This window comes from Anastrepha obliqua, chromosome 2 (genome assembly GCF_027943255.1).
Source record: "Anastrepha obliqua isolate idAnaObli1 chromosome 2, idAnaObli1_1.0, whole genome shotgun sequence".
In the NCBI taxonomy this organism is placed as follows: domain Eukaryota; kingdom Metazoa; phylum Arthropoda; class Insecta; order Diptera; family Tephritidae; genus Anastrepha; species Anastrepha obliqua.
Genome location: NC_072893.1, coordinates 69,084,505 through 69,103,493, shown reverse-complemented (window position 1 = coordinate 69,103,493; position 18,989 = coordinate 69,084,505).

Below are 18,989 nucleotides of genomic sequence, written 5' to 3'. Positions count from 1 at the left end.
AATTCAATAGTCCTTATAGAGTGTAATAATGCACTCAATACACGAATGAAAAAAAAATAAATAAAAATATATTGAAACTGGTGACTCTCAATCAGGTTTCCTTAATTTGGGTACCAGGACGTGAGGGACACGAAGGAAACGAGAAGGCGGACTTTTACGCCAAAAAAGGAGCGGCAGGGCCATTTATTTGACCAACTCCATTTTCGGCCTTAACAAAATCAACCTAAAACAGGAAACCAAAAAATGGATCCAAATAAAAACCAAGGAATACTGTAACAGCACAAATGGCCTTAATCACTCCAAAACGTCTGAACTTTAATACTAGCAGAGCAGAATCTGCTCTGACCCTAGATAGAAAGGACTTCAGATTACTCTGTGGAACACTTACAAGCCACTCTGCCTGCAATAAACATTTCAATACAATAAGAGTATCTGCCACTAGTTTTTGCAGATTCTGCTTTGATGAAGAGGAGTCCATGAAATCACCAATTATCCATTAATCACCAATTGTGAAGCATTAGTTCACAGGAGCCACAGAATCCTGGGCTGGTACCTACTATAGAATGAAGTCTTACAACTGGTTGGAGTGCATAAAGGCCTTAGAGCAACCGATACATCTACATATATATTACCATTACCATGTGCTTAGGAGCTTATTAAGTTTAATATGAAGAGTAAAGGAATTTGTGCGCTCAAAGGCTGTTCGATACATTATAAGGGGTTTTCCAATACGATATTTTATTTTGATATTCAAAGAAAACTGCTATATTTTAATATAAATGATCGGATGTTTATTTCATTATTAAGAGGAAGGTATGCCGTTAATAGTGGAAAATAACATCAGGCAAATGATGTCCTCGATAGCCTCACGAATTCCATCTTTGAGGTCTTGAATCGACCCTGGGCTGTTGCCGCAGACCTTCTCTTTCACGTGGGCCCAAAGAAAAAAATCACAAGGTGTTAAATCACAGGATCTCGGTGGCCACTTGTGATCACCTCTTCGAGAAACTTTTCCACAACGGTCCGAAAACTTTTCCCGTAAAAGATCAATGGTTTCGTTGCTTGTGTGGCACGTAGCACCGTCTTGTTGAAAATAAACGTTATCTAGATCAATACCATCCAATTCCGACCATAAAAAATCGTTAATCATCTCTCGAGAGCGCAATCAAATTCAAAATAACACCTGTTATTGGAAAATCGTTTATAGTTACCTATAAGTAGCAGTATATTTTCGCCAGTGGCAACTTCGACTTCATGTTTGAAATCTTGAGCCATATCAGTACTGTTGGTGCAATATTTGCACCTAAATTGCCGCTTATATTGGCACAAAAAATAATTTAATCAAGTCCAAACGTAGCTTCTGAACGTTTTGGCAGGCTATTAGATTTTCGAAGACAGTTCGCTACAGATAAACATAGGTGCCTTCGATTCGCCACTTTTCTGCTCGCTAACTCTGGGCCATGCTCACTTGACGAAAAATTTGCATGTGAAATCAACAGCAACATTGAGCAGAAGAAGAATACAAAGGGTGTGGAGTTGAAGCAACACGAGTTGAAGCGACAAATTTAATTTTTGGCGGCTCTTTTCCAGTGCTACCAACTTATTAGCTTGGAAGAAATAAATTCATTATTTTTTTCTAAATTTTTTGCGCAAATGTTTTCAAGCTTTTTTATGGTCCAACTTTAGCTCCTAGGTGATGCTACGACTACTATTATGCCAGTCAACTTCGATTATTTCTGTGATTTTCGACACTGGTCGCTTTTTCTTTAACATCAAAAATGCCTAAATGGAACCGACAAAACCAAAATTGCACGTAATCAGCTGTTACAGTATCGGCACCATAAACCCCATTCACAATTTCAGCGGCCTGGGTTGCATTTTGGCCTTTATCGAAGAAAATGTAAATGAAAGACTTCCATTTTTAACACCCTGTAACTCACAAGTGAATGGAGCAAACAAAAAACAATAAAAGAATTTGTTTAGTGTGAAATGTCACCTTGACAACGCGCATAAACTTTAAATATTTTGATCGATACTTTACAAAATAATTAATGGATTTCTTTTTTGCCAAACAAATATTTTTTGATAAATAGCACCGGCTCCATTTCATCAGAGTTGACTTTGAGGCCGCAACTGGCCGCCCAGCGATTGAGTACAGTCGATGACCTTTCCAAAATCTTAGCCATGACTGAGGGAAACACCACCTTACAGCGTCTCCCTGTGCACGAATCTAATGACTTTAGCCCGTCCTGCCAACGCAATACCTTCCATACAGCCAAGCGGGCACGAGATCCAGTGACAACTGATTCCGCCCTAACGTTATTAAAATCACCCTGTATATCTATGAAGGCCGCCAAAGTGAATTGTTAGCCCTCCAGAGATTTACCCATAGTCCCTATAACCTCGTTTTTAAAGCGTGCAAAACTAAGTTCTCGCTGTTTTTAGATGGAAATACATCTTTATTCTGAAAAAATGGTTACAAGTGAATCATTGAAAGTGTTGCCCATTGCTGGCTACTACTTTTTCCCATCTTTCTGGTAGATCTCGTATCAAGCCATCCACTGATCAAGCCATTTTATGATGTCTTCATATGAATGGAACTGCTGGTCAGCTAGACCATATGCCATCGATCGGAACAGGTGATAATCGCACGGGGCAATATCTGTAGAATATGGCGGGTGGGGTAAGATTTCCCATTTCAGTGTTTCCAGGTAGGTTTTAACGGGTTTGGCAACGTGAGGCCGAGCGTTGTCATGCTGTAGAATCACTTTTTCATGCCTCTCCGCGTATTGCGGCCGCTTCTCGCGCAGTGCTCGACTCAATTGCATCATTTGAAGTCGATATCGATCCCCAGTGATGGTTTCGCTTGGTTTTAACAGTTCAAAATAAATAACACCAACTTAGTCCCACCAAATACATAGCATAACCTTCGCAGCGTGAATATTCGGCTAAGGCGACGACGTAGAAGCATGACCGGGCAGTCCCCACGACTTTTTTTTCTTTGGATTGCTGCAATGAATCCATTTTTCATCACCCGTCCTCTGTGTTTGAATCATGCCCAAAGCATGCAATCGCTTGTAAATGGATTGGCGAGGACACTGGTCCTCATTGCGCAATGCCTCCAATTCAGCGTCTTCGAAGGTTTTTGGCCTTCCTTCACGCGGACGGTCGTTAAGATTAAAATCACCTGAAGCGACGAAACCAATCTCGGCACTTTGTTTCACTTAAAGAGGAAAATCAACACTTCCCGCAAATGACGATTATTCGGCACAAAATCAAACATTTTCACAAAACCAAAAGTATATGATACCAAAACAAAATCACTAATGTCTTGAAGCAGTTTGTTTACCATATGTCTACGCTTGGTTTATGACGTTTAGGTTATGTTAGAATCGACTAGCACACACTGCTGGCGGCATCTATTGACAAACAGCGGGAACTTAAATAGTTGCGCACCTAATAATTTAATAATAAGTATATACAATAAAAAAAAGCAATATTACCTGACAGATAATAAATAAATGGCGCGTACACTTCCGTTAAATGTTTGACCGAGTTCCTCCTATTTGTGGTGAGCGTTTTGATGTTGTTCTACTAATGGGGGCACCTACAGTTTAAGCCGACTCGGAACGACAGATATTTTTTTGATAAGCAGCTTTTTCATGTCAGAAATACAGCAAGAGGTTTGCCATTGAATGTCGAGCGGTGAGCGCTATTAGGGAAAACTTATTCTATCATTTGGTGGTTCATGCCCGAGGTTTCGAGCCCGTGCACTTCCGAATGGTAGTCCCGCATCACCTCTTCGGCGGCGGCATTTAGCTTATAAGTATAGCTATAATATTAATTGAGTTCCGTTTTTTTATTTGTCCCATTTGCATATATTAAATGTATTTTCTATGATAAAAGGATATTCATGGACGGTATAACGAAATCATATCACTGAGTCTGCATACACACACGCATATGTGCAAGTATGCTGTGCTCCATTTTTAGTTCGCATGCTCTGAGTAGTCTTTTTTGTGTTTTGCTTCAAGCTTTCGCACACAGTTTTTTTAAACCAATTAAATGTCAGTTTTGTACTCGCAACGGGGGCGGCACCGCGCCAGCTGTGAGAGCGGCGGAGAAGTGATTCCGATTTCTCGCCCATAACAACTTAATACCTCGTTTTGTTGTTGTTTATTTCATGCAAAGCGTTTCTGTTTTTTGTTTTCCACTTTGGTTTTGGTGCAAATTTTTGTGCTGGTTGCGTCTTTTATTTTATGCTTCATTTAAATTTATTTTTTTTTTTTTGCTCTCGAATAAAGGTAGAATTTTTTAAATGCTTCATTTCATAGATTTTTTTTATTGGTTTTTGCATAATTTTGCTTTACAAATTTTATTTTTTAAATTGCTTGCAGATAAATGCATTTTAAATAAAAACTGCACATATGCATATAAAACTTCTATAAAAACAGCTCGTGTATGTGTGCACGAAACTCGTGTAAAGTCATATTGAAAAGCTGTACGATAGTTAGATAGTAGTCGCAGCTGCTGCTTTTCAGCTGATCCGGGCAGTCAACACAACAAGTAAACTCCTCACTTACACACATACATACATATTCTTGTATACTTGTAGTAGTGGATCCCTACGTCGTTCAATTGTCTGCCCAATTGGGTATTCACCTATGACAATGCACTCAAGCTCCATAACAATTAAAAGCAGTCGTGGAAAATAGTTTGAATTGGTTTGGCGGTTTATGAGCTGTTTGGGGATTTTAAACTGCGGTTAACGCTCACAAGTGGAATTTGTTGCTGTCGAGTGCGGCATGTGGCATGCGGTATGCGGTATGCTGCGAAATGTAAAACCAGCGCTGCTGACTCGCGTGCTCCGAGGCTTAAATGAAGATAATAATTTGAAGTGGAAAGTGGGCTGATTTTTGGTTTTTTTTACGTCTTTTTCTCCCACCGATGAATCTCCGCTCGGCTACCGGAACTGGGAATTGAATACTCAAAGCTGATAAAAACTTGGTGGCGAACGCATGGGATTTTATGGAATGGGTTGGAGGGTCGCAAAATGAGTTAGGTTTGCAGTTAGAAGGGATAAGCTTCATGCCGGGCATTACAATATGAAGAGATAACAATGTTATTTTGTCGTCAGGGATGGAGATGAAATGCCAAAGGACTTAAATAATAACGTGAAAAGTGGAAATGGCAATTGGTGTGGAAGAGAAATGGGAGGAAGAAAAGTGTTATTTGTGGGGAGGGAGTGGGGAAGGACAATACTACGATTAAAGAATGTACAGATTTTTTAGGTTTTTCGTGTAAAGTTTTTGAATTAAATTATTTTATGCTACAAATTGTTACAACATATTTTGGATATAAACAATTTTAAAATGTGCGAGGTTCCATGTTTAAGGGTTTACATACGCCCAGCAGCGCCAAAAACGAGCTAAAGGAAATTTTGTTTTTAGAAGGAATATCAATAGAAATATATATAAAAAAATTTATTTTAATCTCTTTACAAAAACTAGTAATTAAAAAATTACGTGACCCAAGGTACAATGAAAAAAGTTGCTCCACGGTCTGCATCCTTTCTCCTTGAAATGTTGATGGATCTGTAAAAAGTAAAAAAAAATTCTTGTAAAATAAAGTTTGCAATTTACGGCATTTAAAAAAAGTATGTGTTCTACGTCACAAATGTTACACTTTGATTATGTTTATAATTGTTTTTAATAAAAATATCAAAAATCAAATCAATAGAGAAAACACTTTCGAATATTTAAAAAACAAAACGCATCAAAAGATATTAAAACTCTATGAGTTATCATGCATACCGTGCCGGAAAAAGTAGTGTCGAGAAAAATGAGTTCAAAGTTTGAGGTACAAAAGCACGCGGACCGCTCTCTACCTAGTTAATGGGCTATAGATGCTATAATATTGGGTATTTTCACAGTAAATTCTTAAACTACTGTACTTTCAAGATATAGAAAAAAATCGATCTTTTGAAAAGCTTTTTATGCGCCTCGAGACTGGAGAATTTTTTTAATTCGGACCTTGCCTTTCAAAATGAATTAAAGAGACGGTGCCGAGTCCTGTTGAAACGTCCATGGCTTGCCACCGAAATATTTGTCTGTCCACGGCTTTAAAGCAACCTCCACAATACTTTCCTGATAATGTTTCGCTTTTACTTTGATGCCAGGTTCGATGAAAACGATTGGAGAGCGCCCATCTGTGGTTACAGCGGCCCAAACCTGTGGCGAGTGTTGTCTCCTGGTGGCCAATCGATAACTCAAATTCTCGTATGAACGGTCGGCCAAATAAACCTTATCGTTTTGGGAGTTTACGAATTGCTCCATTTGAAAAATTTTTTCGTCAGAAAAAACAATGTTCGGAAATTGACCGCTTTCGGTCAAGCGTAGCAACTCCTTCGCTCTCTCAAGTCTGACTTGTTGCTGCTTTGGTGTGAGATCATGTGCCTTTTGCATCTTATAAGACTTGACTTTGAGATCAGTTTTCAGTATGTGGCGGCTGCTCAGATATTTTCAGTTCTTTCGCCATTTGATTGGTACTTCGTCGGGGATTTCGCTCTAGTCGCTTCTTCACTTTTTGAACCATTTCACGTGACGTTGCAGTCTTTTGATGACCACCCCCTTGACGTTCCACTATGCTCCATAGTAGACAGATGATGTACGTGCTGATTACACTTCGAGTACCGGACCCTGTAAATAAGCAAGGAGATGAGAGCCGAAGATTTCAAACACCGAAAATCGCCAGGTCCAGATCGTATGGAGGATGGTTCCATGTGTAGAAGTCCACGCAAGTGGTGAAAGCTACTGATCGCCATTCACTTGGGAGTGGCCAGGACGATTCTTCTACATATGGTTCAAGCAGCTCACAACGTCCGGGATTAGCCCACGTATCCTCTGGTTAGCTTCCGAACAGCCGTTCGGGAGTGAGCTAAAGTGAGAAGGCGAAGCATCCCAGCATAGCTGGTTGTGCGCTGGGTTTGGGACCCGCCACTTAAAAAGCCCCCCCAATGAAAACAGCAACAAAGCCTCGGATGAGAACTCCCAACACTGATGACGACCCCTGCAAACGAAATAAGGAATACGATTTGAGGGCATGCACCTGGAATGTCCGGTCCCTTAATGGGGAAGGTGCCTCTGCCCGGCTGGTTGATGTCCTCGTGAGAGTAAAGGCTGACATCACTGCCATCCAAGAGATGCGATGGACGGGGCAAGGTAAGAAAAACATAGGACCTTGCGACGTCTACTACAGCTGCCATGTAAAGCAGCGCAAATTCGGTGTCGGATTTGTTGTGGGAGAGAGACTTCGTCGCCAAGTACTGTCGTTCACTCCGGTGGACGAGCGTCTCGCAACAATCCGCATCAAATCGCGATTTTTTAACATCTCGCTAATTTGCGCCCACGCCCCGACGGAAGAGAAGGACGATGCGACCAAGGATTCTTTCTATGAGCGCTTGGAACGTTCCTATGAGCGCTGCCCCCACCACGACATAAAAATCGTGCTTGGCGACTTCAACGCCAGGGTGGGCAAGGAGGGAATTTTTGGTCCCACAGTCGGAAAATTCAGCCTGCACAACGAAACATCCGGCAACGGACAGAGGCTGATCGACTTCGCCGGGGCCCGAAACATGGTAGTCTGTAGCACCAGATTCCAGCATAAGAAGATTCACCAAGCTACCTGGCTGTCTCCAGATCGAAAAACGCGAAACCAGATCGATCATGTTGTGATAGATGGAAGACACGCTTCTAGTGTATTAGATGTACGTACGATCCGAGGACCCAACATCGACTCGGATCATTACCTTGTTGCAGCCAAACTGCGCACACGCCTCTGTGCAGCAAAAAACGTACATCTACCTACGCAAAGAATGTTCGACATCGAAAAGCTGCAATCACAACAGACAGCCAGAAGATTCGCCACTCGACTCTCACTCCTGCTCTCGGAGAGCACTGCCCAACACACCGGCATGCGCGAGCAATGGAGCAACATTTCTCGTTCCCTACGTACCGCCGCCGAAGAAGAAATCGGATTCCGGCGAGCCCGAAAAAACAACTGGTACGACGAGGAATGTCATGCTGCCGCCGAAAGAAAAGATGCCGCCTATAGAGCCACGCTGCGATCGGGCGCAACGCGAGCCATGTGGGATCGCTACAGAGAGCTGAAAAAGGAAGAGAGACGTATTATCCGACAGAAGAAACGAGAGGCCGAAATACGTGAGTGCGAGGAGCTTGAGATGCTGGCCAATAGGAACAACGCCCGAAAATTTTACCAGAAAGTTCGGCGGCTTACAGAAGGTTTTAAGACCGGGGCGTTGTCCTGTAAGAACAAAGACGGCGATCTGGTGACTGACGTACAGAGCAATCTTAAATTATGGAGGGAACACTTCTCGAACCTGTTAAACGGTGACAGCTGCGCATGTCATAGAGAATGTGAAGATCCCGATACCCCAATCGTTGACGACGGAATTGTCGTTCCGTTACCCGACCATGACGAGGTGAGAATAGCAATATCACGGCTAAAGAACAACAAAGCCGCGGGCGCCGACGGACTGCCGGCTGAGCTATTCAAACATGGCGGCGAGGAGCTGGTAAGGTGCATGCATCAGCTCCTATGCAGAATATGGTCGGATGAAAGCATGCCTGCCGATTGGAATTTAAGTGTGCTCTGCCCAATCCATAAGAAGGGCGATCCTGCAATTTGTGCCAATTACCGCGGGATTAGTCTTCTAAATATCGCCTATAAGGTTCTAGCGAGCGTATTGTGTGAAAGGCTGAAACCCACCGTCAACCAACTGATTGGACCTTATCAGTGTGGCTTCAGACCTGGAAAGTCTACCATCGACCAAATATTCTCAATACGCCAAATCTTGGAAAAGACTCATGAAAGGAGAATCGACACACACCATCTTTTCGTCGACTTCAAAGCTGCATTCGACAGTACGGAAAGGAGTTACCTGTATGCCGCTATGTCTGAATTTGGTATCCCCGCAAAACTAATACGGCTATGTAAGATGACGTTGCTCAACACCAGCAGCGCCGTCAGAATTGGGAAGGACCTCTCCGAGCCGTTTGATACCAAACGAGGTTTCAGACAGGGTGACTCGCTGTCGTGTGACTTCTTTAACCTGATGTTGGAGAGCATCGTACGAGCCGCAGAACTTAATCGCTCAGGCACAATTTTTTATAAGAGCGTACAATTGCTGGCGTATGCCGATGATATTGACATCATCGGCCTTAACAACCGCGCTGTTAGTTCTGCCTTCTCCAAACTGGATAAAGAGGCAAAGCGAATGGGTTTGGTGGTGAACGAGGACAAAACGAAGTACCTCCTGTCTTCAAACAAACAGTCGGCGCACTCGCGTATCGGCACCCACGTCACTGTTGACAGTTATAATTTTGAGGTTGTAAAAGACTTCGTTTATTTAGGAACCAGCATTAACACCGATAACAATGTCAGCCTTGAAATCCAACGTAGAATCTCTCTTGCCAACAAGTGCTACTTTGGACTAAGTAGGCAATTGAGCAGTAAAGTCCTCTCTCGACGAACAAAATTAACACTCTACAAGACTCTCATCATGCCCGTCCTAACGTATGGCGCAGAAGCTTGGACGATGACAACATCCGATGAAGCGACGCTTGGAGTGTTCGAGAGAAAGATTCTGCGTAAGATTTTTGGACCTTTGCACGTTGGCAACGGCGAATATCGCAGACGATGGAACGATGAGCTGTATGAGCTTTACGACGACATAGGCATAGCGCAGCGAATAAAGATCCAGCGGCTTCGTTGGCTGGGTCATGTCGTCCGAATGGATACAAACGCTCCGGCTTTGAAAGTATTCGATGCGTTACCAGCTGGTGGTAGCAGAGGAAGAGGAAGGCCTCCTCTGCGTTGGCAAGATCAGGTGGAGAAGGACTTGGCTTCACTTGGTGTGTCCAATTGGCGCCGGTTAGCACGAGAAAGAAACGACTGGCGCGCTTTGTTAATCTCGGCCAAAATCGCGTAAGCGGTTATCGCGCCAATTAAGAAGAAGATCGTATCACCAATGAAATGCTAACTTATGGAGGTAACGAATTGCACATTGAGCTCTAAAAATACTGAAGCAGCGTGAAATACCAGCAGCCTGGAAGCACAGCATTACCAAACCCGTGTTCAAAAAAGGTGACACGAAGACTTCAGATAATTACAGATCAATAGCTCTTTTAAGTACACTCCTAAAGCTTTTCACAAAAATACTTGCCAATAGAATTGAACAAAGTGGAATATCAGAAGAACAACAAGGTTTCAGCCTTTGACTAGGTTGTCTTGAAAGACGTGCTAACAATTCTGCAAAAGCCGAAAATAGACAACCGAATCATATCAGCTATCATGAATCTTAACACCAATAACACAACACGCGTAAGGATTTGTAATGATGTAACTAAAAATCTGACAGGAACCTAAGGGATAAGTCAAGGTGACAGCTTAATCTCCGTAGTCTTTAACTTTGTTATGGATAAGATAATAGCAAAGCTGAAAAGCTCAGCTAGGTGATAAAAATAGAAATCGGAAATAAAAACAATTTGCTATGCGGATGACGCAGTACTACATAATATCCGACAATGAAGACGTTTTACAACGTCTCTTCTACGGTTTCGAAAAGGCTGAAAAAACTTTTAATATGACTTTTAATATTTTTGGGCTAACAACCTCAAGGCATCCGCTAAGATACAAGCTTGCGGTGTATGGCGCACCAATTGAGCAGGTTATGGAGTTCAACTAACTTGGTTACAAAATAACTTCTTCTAAAAATCTTAATTCTGAGGCCATCGCGCAAACAAAGAAAGCAGCGCGCGTAGCAGCATGTCTTACAAACGCTATATGGCGCAATAAATACCTCAACACCAAAGGCAAAGTCAGAATATATTGGGTTATTCGGAAAGAAATTTCGTTTTTTTTTTTTTTTTTTTTTGGGATATATCGAGCTTCGAGGTTAAGCCCAGCCCTTTCAGGTGGTCATAAGCAGTTAAATAAATTTAACCTCTCACCGATCGCAAGTGTTGTTATTCGCCGGTTTGAATCAACTAATGCTTTTTCGCGTCTTTATCAGCTTCAACCGGTGATGGTGCATCTTCGACATCAAAATGTCTGGATCGAAATTTTGCAAACCAGTTCTGGCACCGGTGTATTGTCAACACATCTTCTCCATACACATCGGTTATTTTCTTTCTGGCTTGAACAGCATTTTTACCTTTTCTATAGTAAAAAAGTAAAATATTACGAAAATGCTGCTTATTGCTCTCCATATTTAAAAAGGCACCGACCAAAACTACTGCGTAAAATCAGTTGAACTTATTCTCACATAAGCCTTGCTATATCAGCTGTCAAAATATATAATGACAAAGAAAATTACCAACGACTTGGAGAACACGCAATTTCATCCGAAAGTCCGAGACAGAGGTAGGCAAATCAATTTTCCCTTCCTTCTAGAGGAGCGTCAAGTCGGCTTTTAAATCTGGATAGAGGGATCTTATGAACTCTCACTGGAGGCATAATAGGCTTCGTTACCATTTCAGGCAACTAGAATTAGTAAAATCAGCAGACTGCTGTATTTATGAGCTGAGCGACGAAACGCCAAAGCTCAGTTGTGCAGCTCTCGCACCACTTAACCGGTGTGACTCTGGATCCAATGGTAAAAAAAGGAAGAAAAAGTAGAACGAAGTGGTGAAACATATTAGAAGTATTCAATTATAGATACCATGGGCTATACTCAACTAAGTAATCGATGTAGTCTCAAAAAGGTCATCGGAGGTGTCTAGATCGCGTAATGAGCTACAGCTGAAACATAGCGATGTTTTCATACTGTGGCCACAGAAAATTGGTTAACCCCGCTTAGTTGCCGAAAAGCATTTTTGATAACGGTGTCTCCTTCCTCATTTCGAAAAAAAATTGGTCCGTTGATGCTGCCAAGCCATAAACCGCACAAAACAGCCAACCTTTGGCGATGCCTTGAACACTTGTGGACTGTGTTTGCTCCAAAAATGGCAATTTTACTTGTAGGGGTAGCCGCTGAGCCAGTAATAGGTCTTGTCCCAGAAGATGAGTTTTTGGGCAAAATACAGATCTCCAGCGCCCAATTACCGAACTCTCCCATTTTTACACGAATCCAACCGCAAAATAAGTCAGATTGACTCTCTGGTGATGAATAACTTCGTTGGGTCTACTTCGATACTAGACGCTAAGGTAGCTTTGTTTTCTTTCACTTCGCATCTATCTGTGTCTGGTTGGTGACTTAAAGTTCAAAAGAGTTACTCATATCCAACATTTTCCACGGTCTGACGAATTGCCTGCGCACTGAAGTCATGCTGGTGACCGACTTCGTATTGGCATCCACGTTGAGTATTTAGAAGTTAACCCGAATTTCAACAATATTTTTAATAACTTCCCCGCATTTGACAAGCGTTTCTACACATTTTTGGATGATTTTCCAAATTAGCAAACGAGTGTTCTATGTATGTGCCTTAGGATGGTGGCTTCGCAGCGGCTTGTGTGGCTTCCAAAATACTTTCCTTTCATTTACAAATGCAATTCCGGGAATTTAAGTAGATAATAGCCGCAGGATGAAAAGTCAGTGCAATAAAATATTTTGTTTTATTTAATTATTTATGTGTATAAGTAAAAATTATAAATAACCAATACACTAAAATTTAACAAGAGCGCTGGCTACTAAGGCCTTCGGCGAAATAACAAATGACGAATTGTGTTTTGTCTAAAAATTCAATCATAGCTCGTGACCAATGAGATGGTTCTCGCCACTAACTTCACTTGCCTACGGTTTTGTTTTTTTGATACGAGACTCTTTTCGATGCATTTTAGTGCGCTGAACTCGATTCTGTGGCCAAAAGTGTCCATTGCGGTATGATTTTTTCTTAACAATTTTGAATGAAATAGTGTTAACCCTTCAAGGTTCAGTGGTAACGATAGAATTGGAAATTGTGGAATTACATTAAGCTCAGCTCACTTGTGGAGTCGCTGATTATCGCCATTTTGAATTTTGAAAAATTAGATATTTCAGCTTTGGAGCAAGAAAAAAATCAGCAAGAACCATACGAGGTAACCAAGATATTTGTAGTTTTTTTAGAGTTTGCAGTTTTTTTTCGAGTTGCCGGACAATTGAACATGAACATTGCATCAAAGAACGATTAATTTTAAGATGGTACAAAAAGAAAGAATTTTTCCAAGTATTCTGGCATCCCATTTGGACAAATTCATCATCTCATATTCCTCACAAAGGTTAGATAAAAATTTTCTATTTACAGCTTGACCTTTGTTTTGAATTTTGAAAAGCCCGTTCATTAAAATATCATTTTCTGGTACTTTTCTTACATAGCAAATAACAATTTCTCCCAGTTGAAATGAATAAAGTAAAGTTTGTTTCTATAATTTTATATATACTCTTACATAAGTCCTCAGTAGGCAACCCAGAACCTACCACTACACACTCGACAGCGGTGGCTGCCTATCAGCATACAAAGTGCTTCTGTAGCAACTGAAATATGAGTGCCTTCTTTTTCTATAGAACCAATTTTCTATGTTTTCTCGGCATTATCTTCAATTCCTTTAAGCGACACTATTGATTTTTGATCGTTCGCTTGCAGAACGATGGCGTCCAGTGAGTACATCAAAACCCCCAAAGGTTTCGATAACATATAGCCCATTAAACTTTTGCACCCATCAAACATAGACCTGAGAAGTAGCTCAAAATTCGCGTTAGGTTAGGCTAGCCAGGTTGCACGTCTAAGACAAGACTCTCGATGACCCATGGTGGTACATGCATTTGATTTCCATCCCCTAAGTTGCTTAAAACACTTGGAGCTTTCTGCGAAGGTAAGTAGTCCCTGCAGTGAGACATTTTGCAAGTTCCCCAGGTCTTCAAATAAATCATCGCCAAGATATTTGGCACGGCTTCTTTGAAGTGTAGGACATTCACAGAGGTGGTGTTGTACCGACCACAACTCCTGCAGACACCATTGAGAGGTACACCCATTATACTGGCTAGGGTGCCAATAGTGCAGTGACGCGTTATAACACCTGGTAGTTGATTTGTTGAGTGAAAGCAGACATTTTTTCCTTTTAAGATTCAGTTTTAGCCAGAGCGCTTTGGAGACAAATAATTGCGTTAATTTTTCTTCCATATAAAGCATATTTTTGGAAGTATTTTATATGGAACAAAATGCGCGACATCTCAGTGAAAAAAATTTTGAAATATCAAAGAGAATTCTAAGCCACTTCCTACTTGCATTAATATTGAATACGCTATAAAACTGCGTACCTAAAATTTTTCTAAAAATTTGGAATAAAAAGATAAAAATGGTGATGACAATTTTTTTTTTAAATTGGCGAGAATTTTCGAGAAAGTTTGGAGTTTTGAGTTTGAACATGCACTATGCACTTTTAGGTTAGGTTAGCCTGGTTGGCATTAAGCCACGTATAGACTTTTTGATCTCTAGCGATACCAGATGGAGACCGACCTCTATGAATTCTGAAAGTAGATATCATGTAGGAGTCAACGCTTTTGACGAATCTAAGCAGAGCTGGGAGATCCGCTTTAGGGACGTTCTCCAGACCTTCAAACAATGGGGCATTTTAAACGCGCGCCTATAAAAAACATTAAAAAAATGGTAATTCGTTGCACTACTATCATATTATTTTACACCCTCGTGTTTACTAAAATTGTAATTAAATTTGTTGATACCTTTAAGCAAAATGGGTTTTCAAAATTTTCATATTTACTTTTATTTTCGCGCTACTATTATTTTCAACACGCGTATATACTATATATGGGCAAGATAAGGCCGCCCTTGAGGGTGGAAAGCCTACATGAAGCTCAAAGTTTGCAACTTTCCCTTTGCTTGCAATCCCTCTTAAATTCAAAAACAAATGACCGAACAATTTTCAATTGACCCTCAGAGGCATTATTCAAATTGCATTTTCACAAAACACTCTAAAATTAAATCAGATAAAGTTGACAGGTTAGGAAAATTATTCTACTTGTATGCGCAGAAGAAACACCACCAAAACTAATTTCATTGCGGGTGTTAACAATTACGTACTAAACGTACGGAAAATTGGATTTTTCTCTTTGTTTGAAAATCCCTAACTTATTAGTTTTTAAAGCAAATACTTTACGATCCACAGACATGATATGCATTTTATCTGGCTGACTTTACGGTGACGCACTAAAATTAAGGAAGCCTGTCAACAACAAAGCACACTTCCAGAAAAACTCAATAAAAATAAGCGGATAATCATAAAAGGGCAACAGCAAGAAATCTCAGAAAACCCAGGCGAATCTGGTGCGTTACGAGAAGCAGCAATGAAACGCAATGGCAGCACATCAATTTGAGGGTGAATGGCATATGGCCGAACTACTTAGTTATACTCCAGCGTGGGAGTACACGTACAACTTCATATGCATGCTCTTACATTTGAATGTATTTACCGGCAAGCGATTGAGGGTAGTCAACATGTAGATAAGTATGAGGATTAGCTTTGATGAGAATGAGCTGAAAATCAACGCAGATTATGAACCAAATCAAACAAAATCAAATATTTCCATTCGAGTTGATTGGAACTAGGAAAATGAACACGTGGACGCACCCCAAGAAAACTTACTTACTTGCCTGCCTACAGACATACATACATACATACACACGTATGCGCATACACAAATGGTTAGATATAAAGAAATTCATAGAAAAAGAAGCAGTCAGCCGCTCGTACAACCCACACACTTAGTTATGACTAAATGACTGGCATTCTGCTAAGCTTTTATGCATACGAATGTACGAATGTATGTACGTGTGTTTGTAAGCGTGTAAGCGTAAGTATGACTTGTGCGTATGATGAGTCTGAAAAATGATAGGAAACAGGAATTATACGTCTAAATGCAGGCATTACAAAGAGGGCAAATATATCTTACTTGTGCGTGCATGCGTGTAAATGTGTGGGCACATGTATGTATGTATGTGTGATACATATGTTAGTCGCTATAAACCAGCAAGAATTGTTACAGGAACTGCGTATGCGCTTTGTTGTTCCATTCAACGGAATCCAAGCGCTTCCTTGGATGAGTTGTGTAAATAGGCAGAATTATAGTAGCGTGCAAAATTTATTTTTTCTTATTAGTTAATTAGTTAATTCTTCTGTTCTTTATTTTAAAAAGAAAGTTACGTAAAGAGGCTACTTTTCCAATAGGGTTTTTTTTGCCAGATCACGCGTGAGTACTGTCAAACTAAATATTAGGTTGGGGAATAAGTTCGTAGCATTTTTACCGAAGACTTTTATTTAAACAAAAGGCTATAAATATATCAATAAGTTAATCAATTAATTCGCCGTTGCTGTTTACAAATTCTTCCCAACTCTCGACCAATTTGTTGTGGCCGTTCTGCCAAAAATCGTCTGGTCTGGTGTCAAAGAAGTTGTTGAGCCAGTTTTTAAGGCTCTCTTTGCTCTAGAAGGTAATGCCAGGCAGCGGAAAATATGATAATCGCTCGGTGCAAGGCCGGAGAGTACGGCGGGTGCTGAAGGAGCCCCCATCCGAACTCTTGGAGCGTGGCTTTGACGACTTGCGCAACACGGGGCCTGGCGTTGTCGTCAAGGAATATAGTTTGAATCGAATAGCCTCATTCACGCGGTGTAGCTGGGCAATGTAGAGCTCCTTGTTGATCGTGGCATTCTTTTCGAACATTTCCCAGTACACCATGCCCTCCCAATCCCACCAAACACATATCATGTGGGTTGACTTTTGGCTTTTGCGTATCTCCTGGTTCCACCCACTTCTTTCTTTGCTTCATTTTTATGTAGAGGCACCATTTCTCATCTCCTATGACGATTCGGTACAAAAAGCGCGGCTTATGGCGGGCGAGATGCTGAGAAGCAATTTGAAGGCGACTTTCTTTGTTTTTTCGTTGAGTTCGTGCGGCACCTAGGCTCCCAATTTTTCGGCAAGTGCCATTGAATGAAGGCAATTGAGAGTCGTTTTATGATCGCAGTTCATTTTTTCCACCAATTGACGACTGGTTTGGCGACCGTACTCCTTCAAAAGTGATTTGAGGCGTTCTTCATCGAATTCTAAATTCCTTCCGCTGTGGGATGTCTCATCAACGTGAAAGTCACCATTTTTGAACTTTGCAACCCATTTCCGTGCTGTAGACTCGCCTATGACATCTTCTCCATATACGTCGCAAATGTTCCGGGCTGCTCCGGCAACTCTTTGATCCCGATGAAAAGCAAAGAAAAGCAGTTGTCGAAAATGTTGATTTTTGTCTTGTGGGTATTCCATTTCTAAGCCCCAAAACTAATAAAAAATTATTCTAATTAGCTTCAAAATACAATCAACATAGTTTTGTAGAGCAGAAGGAGTCTCTCCCACAATGTTTTTTCGATATAAATTTCATAAACTTGCAAAGAGGCTAGTCTGCAAGCTAAAATGTGTTAAAAAATCATAAAATTAATTTTCAAACTCCAACAAATCAAAAATAATTGAGTCAATTTGAATACTGCTGCTTTTTATAAAACTTTGAAACGTTTACTAACATCACCTTGCCAGTTTTTGTGGTAAGCAACGGATTTTTTGAGATACCTGAGAGCTGCGGTTTCTTTAATAATTAACTTATTGACACCGTCGAGCTGGTCAACTTAACCCTTGTAATATTGATGACCTGCATTAGCTATGATTCAATTGTGTTCGAAGGGTATTTTTTTGTTTAGAAGGGTATTTTTTTATCAAAAGCGATTCGACGTTTGAGGACCTAAGATTTCCGCCTTGAATATTTCCTTATTATTTTTCACACGACTGCGGCCTGGATAGTATGCATGTACGTAAACTTGCGTGAATGTAATTGTATGTAGTTATGCACTAGCAAATTGGTGTGGCATGCCACTTTGCCAACTGCTTGCTTACAATAAGTATGCACAAAAGTTCGATTGCTGCACCCGAGCAATAGCAGCAACAGCAATTGCCTGCAATGCCATCTCATCACCGCCGCTGCCATTCAAGTAATCCAGTATTTCCTCTGAATTTTCACTTAAACACAAAGCAAAGATGAATGAATCAACATCTGTCAAGCCATGAAACGATTCTGAAATTGCAAATCGCATTCGAGCATATACTACACATACACACATACATACACACGTCCATACAGACACGCATACGCAAGCACATAAAAACGCATGTCTACAAAGAGAGAGATAAATGCGTTGTTGGTGTTGGGTTCACGCGTTGATCTCCATGCATGCCATACATGTGAATGTAGGTACGAGAGTGTGTGCGCGTCTGTGTTGGCTGCCACTATTTGTTAGTGCTGCTGTTATGACTATTATAGTATTATTGTTGTTGTTGCTATTATTATTGCTGTTAGCTGGCAAAGGCAAATGATGCGATGTCACTAACTGACTGCTTGCATATGCATGCTGCCACATGCAATTGCCAGCATAAAGAGTGCAACAACAACAACAAAACAACAACAGCGATAAAGCGTGCAAAGCAATAGCTGCCGTAGTAGCAACAAAAACAGCAACACGCTGGTAGACAGCAGCAATTTGCCTAAGCACACATACATACAAACAACAATCAGTCCGTCCGACAGTTCGTTTATTCGTTTGTTGAATGCTACTCCTAAGTCTAGGTCCTTGATATTGTTGTTGCTGCTGTTGCCGCAGCTGAAGCTGCTGAGGCTGCTGCTGTTTTTCCACGCAAAACGTTAACGAGCTGCAACACTTTTTCGCCGACCAACACGTCCGCTTAGATTTCTGCTGCTACAGCAATTTAGTGTTGCTGCAAATAGTTGGCACTTCACCTTTTTTTTTTTTGTTGCTTTTTTTTTGTTTTGTTTTGTCTACAATTCACTATTTCTTCTTCAACGAGAATATATTGCAGCAATGCGTATTTTTTCTGTTGCCTGCCACCACACAATCGGGGATAAAGAGCGGAAAAATCGCTC